The sequence below is a fragment of the Ursus americanus genome, chromosome 5 (assembly GCF_024610735.1).
Source record: "Ursus americanus isolate L20-20 chromosome 5, mUrsAme1.1.p, whole genome shotgun sequence".
NCBI classification, from domain to species: Eukaryota; Metazoa; Chordata; class Mammalia; order Carnivora; family Ursidae; genus Ursus; species Ursus americanus.
Window position 1 is genome coordinate 56,968,886 of NC_142131.1, and position 13,024 is coordinate 56,981,909.

Here is a 13,024-nt window from a genome sequence, read left to right on the forward strand (position 1 = left end):
AGTGCAACCTGTCCTTTCGCTCACTCCAGAAGGAGGTGCGGTAGAGGGGGAGCTTTCTATTTGCCTGGGAAGTGTGCTTGACCAAATGAATCCTGTATTTTCTTTTTGTGTGGGGGAAAGAGACTAATCATTGCCTTGTGCATTCAGCCACCTACAGTGTGGGCAGGAGGCTGAGTCCCACTCACTTTCACAGCAGATCTCCCACGAAGAGAGCAAGGGTGGTGGCCACTTCTGGGGACAAAGGGCCCTCTGAGCTCAGAGCAAGATCTCTGAAAGCCCACTGAGATATCACTGCACACCCCTTCCTTTCCCAAATCCACTAGGATGCTGCCAGGGTCATCCTGAGAAATTCTGGGATGAGACAGAATAGATGTAATTGTTGCAACATCTAAACTTTACCTGGGTCATGCTCATGTCCAAGTAACAGTGACCTGACCCAGGAGTCAAGGTTTCTATGAATCAAGTATGGGTACGATGTGGCTCTCAGAAGTTACTGATTGAAGGACAGTGTCCTGATAATATTCTGCTTGTGTAGAGGTATAGATGCTGAAAAAACACTCGCCTAACCCCCAACATGCCTCGTCAACAAAAAACCTGTCCTTTTTTTTTCCTTTTCTTCCCAGGATAAGTAATAAGGAACTTCTCTCATATTCTCCCAGGTTTGTTACATAAGCAATCTAGTTTTTATCGCTTGAGAATTGTCCATTTATAACTATTAAAGCAATATAATTGCCATGGGGACTGCCATCCTCTGGAACAGCGACATGAATCTAACCGGCAGCCAGTGTCTTCAGGACACAAAGCTCCTGGAAATCCTGCTAGCTCCCTCATCACCAGTGTTACAGCATGTGCACATACACACACACACACACACACACACACTATTTGGAAATAATTTCAATTTGCAAAAAAGGGCAAAAAAGAAAAATTACACAAAGACCACCCTTACATATCCTTTCCCCACAGTCACCTATTGTTAACATTTTACCTCATTTGTTTTATGGCTTGTGTGCACTCTTTCTCTCTCCCCTCCCTTCTCACGGAACAGATGCCCCTGTCCCAGTGCATTAACTTTGCCTGGGCTGTGTTCACCCCCAAGTAACAGTGACCTGACCTGGAATCAAGGGGTCATACCCAGTCAGCTATGGGTATGATGTGACTTTCAGGAGTTACTGATAGGAAAGTATCTGATAAAAACCTTCCTTGTTTGGAGGTGCCAATGTTGGAAAAACATTTCACAAACTTTGAACCAGCCTTGTCAACAAGACCCAAACTTGTGCTTTTTTTTTTTTTTACCTTTTTTTCCCAAGGTAAGCAATAAGGAAGTTCTTCTGCACACACATGCATATTTTTTTTCACACATACATACATAACATCATTCTCTGAACCATTTAAGGGTTAGATACCAAATGGTTCCTTTACTCCTAAATGCTTCAGTAAGTGTTGCCTAAGAATAGGGATACTGCCTTGCTATGCCCTAACTGTCATAATCGATATTGACAATACCTTTACCTAATATACTGCCATTACTCAAATTATCACTTGATTCCTCCCCTCCCTAGTGCAGGATCTAGTCTAGCCAGTTACTGCCTTTAGTTGTCATGATTCTTCAGCTTCTTTTATTTTTGTATTTAGTAAGCTCCACACCTGATGTGGGGCTGGAACTCGCGACCCCAAGATCAAGAGTCACACACTCCACCGACTGAGCCAGCCAGGTGGCCCTAGTTTCCTTTAATCTGAAGCATTTCTACAGCTTTTCTTTGTTTTTAATGACACCAACATTTTTTATGAGTATGCTGCCTCCCTTCTTACGAATAAAACCTTCCTCGTTTGGGGTTTGTTTCGTGTTTCCTTGTTATCACATTGAGATGATGCATTCTGGGCTGGCCTTCCTCCCTGTTCTCATCTCTCTTCTCAAGAGATAAGTCTCTTCTTCTCTGGCCTATCCTAGTTTTTGCTCGTTTCCTTTTTAATTTAGATATAATTTACATTCAGTAAAAGGTGTAGCTTGTAGGTGTGCAGTTGATGAGTTCTGACAACTGCACACACCTGGGTCACCACACCCTACTGAAAAAATGACGTCTTATACTTGAAGCATCCTATTTTGGTCACAGCCCACTAAGACACAGTGAAGATTCCAAGCCTACCTACCCTCTCTTGCTTGCTTTTCCAGGTATAAGAACTCTGTGCCATCAATGATATGTCACTCAAGAAGCAAATCTGTCAACCAGTCGATGGTTGTTACGGGCCCATCTGCATTAGCAATAGTGGCATGGACGATTCAAATGGGACCACAAAGCAGAAAACAGCAGCAACTCTTACCAGTTGCTCCAACCAAGAGATGCTCAGAGGCTGGCCCCGGGGAGGCAGCTTTGTGAGGCGTTGCCCGGGGAGGCGTGGCCCAGGGAGCTGGGGCTTGGGAGACAGGGTCGGGGGCGTGGCTTGAGAGGCGTGGCCAGGGAAGCACAGCTTAGGAGGCGTGGCCTGAGAAGCACGGCCCCGGGAGAAGGGTTTGGGAGACGGACCTAGAGGCGTGGCCCAGGCAGATACAGCTTAGGAAACGTGGCTGGGGGAGGAGGGGTTTGGGAGACAGGGCCTGTGGAGGCGTGGCTTGGCAGGTCTACTTAGAAATGAGCTGAATCAGAGTTCTTGGTAACTCTAGCTGTTTAAAACAAACTTTGATGACCTTTAAAAATGGACTTGGGAGGTTGCCGGCAAGCAGCTTTTGGAAATAGACACAACTGAAATCCGGGTACCTGCATGTTGTTTGTGCAAGGAACCCAAGGAAGGGGGTGAGGTGCTGGGTGAGGACGCTGCTCACAGGGAAACACCAGCTCTCAGCCTGTTGTTGCTGAACTTTCAGGGCTTGGGTTGGTGGTGTACACGTGCATGTAGAGATTCACACTGGGCATATTTTCTTCTGGGACAAAATGTATTTAGTTTCTCTAATTAGAATTTTTTGTTCTAAAGTGAGGATTCAATTATGAATAAAATTTTGATCATTTTTTATCATGAGTTTTTGCTAATGACACCATTTTTTCTGTACTCTAAATGAAGACCCTATTACCTTTTACTGTGATACGTATGTATTAAAAACCTGAAACACTCAGGATGCCTGTGGTTTTCTTTGTTTTCCCAAATTCGGTTAAGACCAGTTCAAACCCCCTAGATCAGGACAGGCAAGATGCTCAAAGTCAATGAAACTGGCCCCTATCCAGCTCCTAATATTCATCCAGGAGCAGAGGAGAGCCTATACAGTTCTAAAAAACCCCTCTTCTCCAAGCTCCCTCACCTCGACCAGCTGGCCTACCTGGTCCGTGCTACAGAAGGTAGGGTAGCTGGGGACCATCATTCCTTAGACTACATGATGTGGCTGTTTGACTTCACTGCTCTGCACCAGTGTAAGGGGTCTTGCTCACTGGCCCCTGCCTGGGCCAGGAGGTCCCTCTGAAGGCAGGTGCCTCTGCAGGGGGTAGGAGTGTCCAGGTTTGGCCAGTCCTAACAGGTACCCACGCAGCCACCTCTTGGGAGTTCTCCCACTTCAGAGGGGCTGAACCAGCCTAGAGGCAGGCTGGGTCCCCACAGATTTGCCTCTCAGAAGTCAGGGGTATAGCCACAGCATACTGCTGGGCCCTTCCCACATACAAACATGAAAAAATTTCATCTCTTTCCTTTCTCAGGTATTGCTGTTCAATTTCTTCAATGGGCCATAACTGTGGAAACAGGAAAGTCAGCTGAAACACAATGTCTGGTCAGCCCCCAGAAACACAAAGGCCTGGCCACTTCCTGGAAGGGAAAGTGCCATGAGACCTCTCCTGTGTATGTATAGTCAGGTGTGGGATGAAAACACAACATTATTTCTCAACAGGTTACTTTCTACAGAAAATTCTTAATAACTAAGCCATCCACAGATGAAGTCCTGTGGGTGCCCAGTCAGGGATGTGCAGGGTTACCACGTTTTTTGTGCCTAAATACTTCTAGGCCAGTGGACTCACAAATTGAAGTTGGAAGCATGGACTTATTTCAAGGGACCCACAAACTGGTAAGCATTATAGATTCACAGGACTCCTAAAATACCTCACGTACATGTGCAACCATTCTTCTCCTATGTGTAGGTGCTATTGTGGGGGAACACAACAAAAATTTACTTAAATGTACTAATTATCCAAAGTAACTTCTTATCGCATGTGGTTTCTTAATCCACAGACACTTAATGTACAGCTGCTATTCTATGGGTTGGACCCCATTTAACGTATTTAAAAGGTATTCTTAGGAGAAGCTGGGATAGCCCCCACCCCATGCTAGCCCAGGCCAGAGGCTCTACCCCCTATTATAAGGTCTGTTCTGGGTGCTGTTGGCTCTGAGCATGTTGCTTTACCCTAATCCATGCGATGAGTTTCCTGATGACATGAGTAACACACTGTGGCTTCTCCCAGAGCACTGGGACCTTGTGCCTGACACCATGTCCCATATGTGCCTCAACATCCATTCAATAAACACTTGAGCATCTGACAAGGCAACTCTCAGGACTCGGGCCTCCCAAAGGTTCCCTCCCGTGCTTGGCATTCTTCCCAGCCTGGTCCTGTCTGGTCCTTGTGCCAGAGGCTGCAGATACTAAAAGCAACTCCCAAATCATGGTCCCAGCTATTGCACTATTCCAAAATGCCATGGAAGCACTGTGATTTGGGTTTGAGTAGGTTGGTCCAACTGCTCAGTTCACTTTCTCAGAAAATTACTGACTGGGAAGCTCTTGCCCAGCTCCTGCTTCCAAACAATCCAGCAGTTTCCTTATGATCTGAAGGGATCATCATAGGCAGATGGTTTAGCAGAAAGAGCCCTGGATCCGAAGCAGCTGGGATTTGCTTTGCTGCTCGGTTGCTATTTACTGTACGACCTGTGCAAGAGACTCCAGCACACTGGCCCTCGGTTTCCTGCACCACTTGCAAAAGGGGAAGAATAAATAGCCTGCCACCTCTTTTGGCTTTTGTGAAAATTGAGTGACAATGTTGGCAAATGTACTTTACTTGAGGCAAATAGTCATTCCTATTTTTATTACCCCTATTCTGATATGACTCCGGATTCTGGAAGTGCTGGGACTGCCAACCTCAGGCAGTGGCGGCCTGCAACCAAAACTCCTGTGGGAGGTTGTGGATGCCCACGCAGGGCCAACAACTACCAGTACTAGCGTCGAGGCCCCAACTCAGGACAATACTTGCCCTCATCAGTTGATTTAAAGACCAAATGGGTTTGTCACCTGTGTATGTAACCCCACAACAGTGTAGGAATGGCTAAATGCCTGGCCTCTTCACAAATTTCCTCCCTTCACTTTTGGGCTGCTATGGCTCCAGCCCTCACTTCCTATTGGCAGCCCATAGCCTACTTGACAAGAAGGCTCAGACTGTATGGTCCTGGCTTGTCTCCAGTCTCTTATCATGCTCCAGGGATTCCTCCTGTCCTCCCACATAGGCTCTCTTCTTCAGAGCTAAATGGAGCAACATTCAGGGAGCTTAGCATCGGTTATTCTCGTCCTGCAATGGGAAAGTCTTGAAAAATCTGCTGTCTCAGAAGGCTGCTCCTCCCCCAGGCCAACCTGCCTGGAGAAGAGTGTTTTTCTTGGCAGACACACATCTTTATGGTAGCAATAAAACTATGCTGCCAAAGAGACAAACTGATGTAGTCAGGGCCTCTGAAGCAGAGTTGGCGACCTTCCCAGCCAGACATTGCCGAAGATTCAGAAAAATCAGAGAAATGGTTTCACCCCATCTTGTCATCATGTAGATCCTTGGGTTCAGACGGGCTCTGTGTTCTGGTGTGTGGTGGATGATCTCGTCCGCCCACGTCCACCCCTCATGTGGCCGGCCCTCTCTGATGTTACCAATCCAGCCCTATTGATCTCGCCTAGGCATGCTTAGAAATTAGGACCTTCTTCTCCTCAAATTCTGGCCACACTCTGTCGCCTTCATTCTGTTCAGGTAATCTTGAACACGGTAGAGCCAGGCCTTGCGGTGAGGACTCCCTCAACCTCCTTCCTGTTGTTCTCAAAATTCTCTCTGAATTGTCTATTTTGTTCTCCTCTCCCAACCCCGAAATGGAAGGTTTTTTCCTTCCCCAGCCCTTGGTCTCTGTCCCTAGTGTCACCTCCCACTTCAGCCATCCTTCCCTCTTGATTCCCTTTTGCCTACTTTGGTGACAGGAGTTTCCCAGGACTCTGCCTCCCGGCGCAGTGGAGGTGGACGGCCCGGGGCCATGCCCTGTTGCAGCATGTCACACCTGAGGGAGCACGGACATGTCACCCAACCTGAGCCTCAGTTTCCCCATCTGTAAGATAAAGAGAATGATGGCACCTCTTTTACCCAGGTGCTGTGATGACTTAATGCAGGTGTGTGTTAGCACAGCGTGCATGGGGTGGTCTCCTACCATAGGCTGACCACAACCGCTGATGCTGCTGGAGCTCCTCCTCCCTGAGCTCCTTCACGGAGCCTTCCCCTTCATCTCCACCTCTGCCCTTCTGCAGCTCACCTTGGCATCTGCACCTAACTCATGGCCTCAGTTGTCACGTCTCTGTCACACCCCGACTCCTCCTCCAGCCCTGACGTTCCAGCTGCGGTACCTCGCACACGAACCGAGCGGGACTCAGCATGTTCTCACTCAAGCCTGCCCTCCTGCCGGCCTCCGAAACAGCCAGTGACCGTAAGCATGAATGGATCACCTGCCCACACCAACTGCTGCCTCACACACTTCGCCTGCCACTTCGTTCCCTGTGGGGGGCGCTCCTTCCTCACAGTCACCCAACTGTGAAGTCCTGGGTCATTTCAGACACTTCCCTCTCTCCTGCTTAGCCCACTGATTCTCCACCTCAGAAGCCTCCAGTCGGCCACTCCGCTCCATTCCCAAAGCCCAAGGCCCTGCGGCCCCTGCTCCCATTTCTCACCTGGTCTGCGGCAGCACCCCCAAATCAGCCTGCCCACCTCTTCTTCCCTGACCCCTGCCACCTCTCCTGAAGGCTGGATCCACTTTCCTCCCACGCAATTCTGCTCAGGTCACTCTGCTGTCCAAGATGCCTCACTGCCTGCTGAACAGCACCTTAGCCCACCCTCAGCTGAGAAATCCAAGCTCTTCCTAACTCCCTCTGCGCCTTCCCCTCCCTGCATTGCAGTTAGAACTCCGACGCTGTGCCTACAGGGCTCTCCATTCCCATGGGCCCACCTCCAAAGCCCAGCCAGTATGCCAACACCCCATCAATGGCCACTTCCTCTCTGGAGTCTTCCTGACCTGCCGAGCCAGACTCTGAGGTTCCAGAGCCTTCCACGGGCCCTTCTCCTTCTGCTACGTGTCTGATTCTCCCCCAGATGGTGTGCTCCCCGATGTCTGACAGCTCTAATTTATCGACTCTGCTGGGATCCGAGCAAGAGCTCAGGAAATGCCAGAGAGTGAGTCCCAACAGGTGTCAACACTTAGCCCTCTGCCTCCAGTGGGGCCTGGGGCAATCACAGAATGGTCAGCACAGAGTTAACACTGAGTCCTCCTCCAGTCCCCAAACTCTGCCCTCCCGGGTGTTGAGGCCTTTGTGATTTGCATGTTAATTAGGCTCTCAATGAAAACACAGACCTGAAAGCTCCCAGACTGAGGACAAGTGAGTGTCACTGGCCACTGGCCTCCAGGATGTGACTTGGCCCAGGGCAGCGGAGGGACTGCTGGCCTCTGGGACCATAGCCCTGGATTCCAGTTCTGGCCCAGAGGGGCACCCAGAGAGACTCATGCAAGCACAAAGGGTGAGGATGACTTCCAGAGGGAGGGTTTCTTCACCGGTGCCTTACAGTGCAGGCCGCAGCCAACTGAACCCAGGCCAGCCTCTCCTGGCTGCCAAGCGGCAGGGGCGCCAGGAGTAAACCTCCGCGAAGTTGCAACAGTTTTCACGAGGGCTAACCGCTGCTTGGTATGCAACCCTAGTCAGGCCCAAATGGAACTTCCCTCCCAACTTCAGCAACTGCAGGTGGAATGTGGTAAAAAAACTCTTCTGTGTAACAATTTCACAGTATGTGCCAAGAATCGTAAAAATGACCAGACCCTTTGACTCATTCATGAAGCAAAGAGCCCACACATTTAGGGAAATAACCCTACAGGAAAGCAACTCCGTAGGGACAGATTTCCTGATCACATCACTATGTGTAAAAGAGGACGAACCAGCAACAATGTCAATGTCCGTGACTAGGAAGATGGTGACCTGAGTGCAGTATTACAGCGAATGTTTATTGTAGGTGTTCGGTGCACCAGGCATGATGCTCAGGTTGTCACGTGCCATCCGTCATCCTGTTCCATCCCGGTTATGAAGTAGCTACCGTGGTTACGTATGCTCTGCAGGCGAGTCAACGGAGGCTTTACAAGAGTTACCGAGTTCCTGGGCTGTGGTGGAGGGAGGATTAGAAGCAGGCAGTCTAACTCCAGAAACTGAATTTTTGCCACACTCCATCATCCCTCTCACAGTGATGGAATACCGCTCGTCTATTTTAAAATTAGTCGTCTATTGTTAATAATTTTAAATGCCATTTTCAGAACATGGAAAATGTTATAATACTGAGTTAAAAAGAGGATATGAAACTGTATGAGTACAACTTCTTAACATATTTAATCTATGTATTTAGACAAGGAAAAGGAACCACATGCATGTATTAACAGTGACTGGATTTGGGTGGATGGACATTTTCTCCCTCCACACTGAATGTTCTATCCTGTGTACATTTTCAACGACAGGTCACCACTAATAGATCATCAGGATGAGCTCACTGGCTTTATATTTGCAAGCCTTCAGTTAAGCTGACGTCTTACCTCGATGTGGCCTCCATCCTACCTGTCACATGTCCCAGAGGAGAGATGCCAGGGGCCTCCCGCCCCCAGCTTCAGTATATGGGGGCCGTCCCATATGGCCCATCGTCTCCACTCAGGAAGCGGTCGGGCCGTTCTGGGGTAAAGCCACAAACCACAGACAATCCCACAGTCTGGATGAAGCCTGCCTGGACATGCCCATTTCAGCACAGTCACCCCGCAGAGCAGGCCTGACCCAGGACCGAGACCACAGGCTTGCAGCTGGCACTAGCCCCACACTACCTGGGCCACGCACTGCTTTGGGCTTCATGGTGTGGTTTGTGTCTGCTTTTGTTCTTAATTAAATTATCTGACAGTTTCCAATCCAGGCCATGTGGAAACTGTGACCTGGAATGGAGTCGAAGCCACCTCGGACAGGATGTGGGCTTGGCTTGCCACAGTCCCCACCACTCCCTACTACCTTCCCAGCACCAGAGCGGACCCATGCTGGAGCCACTGCTTTGGTAACAGCAGAGTGAGAGGGAAAGTGAAACACGTTCTGTGTCCACATTTCAGTCAAAAGGTGAAAAATGAAATATGGGTTAGCAGGGCTGTGGGTATCAAGATAAATGGAAGAGGGTACATTATCCAGGCACCTCTGCTCACTCATGTTACCTCCCTGGTCCCAGTGAGTCTTTGAGGTTTCTGTCTCTGGCCTAGAGGATCTTTGAGGGACAAGTAAAAGAAAACCACATCCTTCCTCCCTTCCTGGGGAGATTCCTCGCCAAAAGCACTGCCTGGCGACCCACTGCCTGCCTGTCCTGCCCCAGCCCCGGTAGTGACCCTGCCCAGCCACCAAAGACCTTCCCCCAAGCAGCTGGGGTGGGAGGTGAGAAACAGTGGGCAAGGCAGAGAGGGGCTGCCCAAAGCCACAGAGTTCAGACCCGTCCCTGGGAATCCATGAGCAGTGCCAATTACTTGAACAATGTTATTTTGGAGACATGCTCCCAGCCCACCTCCCCCCTCAAGTTTGAAGCTGGATTTGTGATGAGTTTTTGCAAAGGCCCAGGTATTATCAAAGCTGCCGTAGTCTCAGCTTCTACAAAATCCCAGGGCAGAAACAGAAACAGCATCAGTGGGCCCCGAGTCAGAATGTGTGGGGCTGTGTCCTGGCTCCACCTCCCACCAGGGGAGTGACCTGAGGCCAGCTACAGAAGCTGCGGATGCGGATGCCTCGGGCTCCCCTTTGTTAATGTCTAGGAATTGGGTTGCTGGAAAGATTAAACGCTTGCAGAACTCTTAGCATCATGCCTAGTGCAGGATAAGGGCTTGGTGAACACTGGCTGCTCTGCCCCCACTGCTGTGACCTGGCTCTGCCCAGATCAGAGGCTTGAGGAGCACAGCTCAGGTGGACCCTCCAGTCTTGGTTTCTACCCTCCCTGCACTTGCTCAGGTAAACTGTCTTTGTCTCTGTACTGCCAGCTAAGCTCCCAGTGCAAATGACTTAGAACTTTGCAGGGTTGAGAAACCCTGGCCTCCAGGAACCTCCCTTGGCTTCTTATTGAGAGCCTTCCCTGGGTTCAACCAAGGCCAGTTTCCTGGCACACTGGAAAGGACAGAATAAACACATGTTCATTTTCTGTTGCTGCCTCAAGGGATCGACTAAAGAGAACAAGTTTCCTTCTGGCACTACGATGAGCTGACAACCTAAAGCCACGGACACTGTCCCACCCATACCGGAGCAGGGCAGGAACTCACCCTCCTCAGACACTGTTTATGCCTCCTATGGTGGAAAGGTCAGGCAGAGCACGCTGGACCCCATGTTCTCACTGCTCAGAGAGCTTATCCAGCAGACAAGGCCCCAGAAGGGTCTGGAGGGCAGCTGGGGAGAACCCTAACCTGGGAGAGTTACACCTCAGGCTCTCACAGCCCTGGCGAGCAGGCAGGGGTACCCCTCAGTGCGGCCCTGACCAGGTGCACAGCCCTGATCGCCAATGATCCCTCTACCCTCCTATGACCTGCCCCAAAGCCCTTCCTGATCCCCAGCCTGTCCTGCTCCCTCCCCCACCACATTTGGAGTGGCCAAATTCCTGTCTGCTGGAAAGAGCACTACAGGAGGGATAGGATGTAGACTTTTGCTCACCACTACCTCCCTAGCACCTAGCTCTGTGCCTAGCACACAGCAGGTGCATATGTAGCATGGTGGGTAAATGAACAGGGCTAGCAGCCCTACGGACCTTATAGCACTGCGGTGGGTATTAAGGGAGTGACGCACACACGGTATCAAGCATACGGTGGTGGCTTGGCGGCTTTAGCAACTGTTGATGGTGCGAACCCACACCCAGCCTTGGGACCCTTCTTGGGTCTGCCCATTCCTTGACTGCCTCTCATCCTTCCTTCAAGCTCCAGAGGCTTCCAGCCTAGCCTCAGGATCCCCTGGATTTCAGGCCTTGGTCTGCCAAGTTAGTTACCATTCTAGCACCCTCTGTAGAGAAGGGAGGGGTGAAGGAGGACAGAACAGAGGATGGAATAAATTCATTTGCCTCCAAATGTCCCAGGTGTTTCTAAGGAAGACATTTTCTGAGAAACAGCTCCCTTGGTGTCTGGGCTGGCTGGGCCTCACCTCGCCCAATATATAAATGCATACCTTGCCCTTCTTCCTCCCCTTCCAGGGTCAAAGTACCAGGTTGTGAAGGAAGCTGGTCTGCCCCCAGGAGCAGAGGAGACCCGTCACTGGTAATTCTTCTAACACCTGGACCCAAAAAGTTTGAAGACTTACAGAGAGATTTCCTCTGCACCTGAGACTGACAAAAGCTTTTCCGAGAGAGAGGGCTAGAGCCCAATGCCAGCCTGGGGGCCAGGCCTCCTGGTTCTCAATCTGCTCACGATGCCCTTCATTCCCCAACACATTTGCTTTTGTCCCTGGGACAGGACCCGATCAGCAAGCTTCAAACATTTCTGTGAGGTGCCACCCTTTGATGAAACGAAACTGTACCAAGACATGGCTCGGCATGTCAGGGAGATGGAGGTGGGACCCCCTTGCCCTGTACATCTCTGAGTGGCCCCAACGAGGGTATGCTGCAACCCTGAGGATAAGCAGGCCTGCTGTCATCCTGTATCACCCCACATGCTGACAGTTATCAGGGGCCTTGGGGCACTGAGCATCCCCCAGGCATGACCCAACTTGTTAGGGCAGCCGGTCCCAGCCAGTCCCTCTCCACGGGCCCCAGTGAGGATACCAGCATCATGCTCAGGGGATGTGTAGTCTCGTCCTGGATCCCTCCTCGGCTGGGCAAGATGTGCAGTCTGAATCAAGGCACCGGGGCTGGAGGCAGGAGAGCTGCTGGGCAGCAATGCTCCCAAGGGCTCTATCAGGGCTTTGGCTGTGGAGCCCAGCTAAGCCCAGCCTCTGTGGGCAGAGGGCTTACATGCCAGGCCATTGAGAAGGCTGCCAGCGAGAGAGGTCTTATCCAGGAGAGCTCTCAGCCCAGATCAGATATTTGGGCTATCAGGAAGGACCACAGATCCAGCCCTTCCATCATGTAGAAAGGAGACGGTGGCCCAGGCAGGAGCAATATCTTGCCAGAGGAGACAGAGTGACAGCAGAGCCAAGAACCAAACCTGGATGTATTGAAATCTGTCTAAGACCCCAGCTCATCCCTCCTCAAGAGCTGGCACTTGCTACTCTGCACAGCAAATGCCTTCCCATTCTTTCCACCCTCCTTTATCCAAAGCACAGCAAAGACACCGACACTCCTTTCTCAGGAGGGAGAAGTAACAGACTCAGCATGTGGTGCAGGAGGGCTGTCTAGCACACCGAGAAATGAAGCTTGAACCAGAATGTCCAGGAAAGGAAGAGGAGCGACCCCTCACCCCCTGCCACAGGTGGTGCAGGGGTGAAGCCTCCTGGCGGCACTCCCTGGTGTTGGGGACAGGTGTGGCTTTGATACCTGTGAGTCCCTCAGGGCCCCAGGCCTGCCTGATTTAATGCTCTGGGTTGTTCTTCTAAACATCTTAATAATTTTTGAACAAGGAATCCCCCGTTTTCCTTCTGTGCTGGACCCTGCAAATGATGTCACTAGACCTCACCCACCAGTCATTCATTACCTGTGTGGCCCTGTCTAAGTGTCTTTACCTCTGGGAGCCTCAGCTTTCTCCTCTGTAGATGGAAACAGTAATAGCACCTGCCTTACAGAATTGTTAGGAAGATCCATTAAGAGAA

At 50.6% G+C, this 13,024-nt stretch overlaps 1 protein-coding gene across 10 annotated transcripts in view; it reads right to left on the reverse strand.

Annotated features, from left to right (window-relative positions):
* SLC25A48 (solute carrier family 25 member 48) overlaps nt 1-13,024 on the reverse strand; it is a 211,959-nt gene that overhangs the window by 15,217 nt on the left and 183,718 nt on the right. The gene's annotated exons all lie outside the window — the stretch shown is intronic.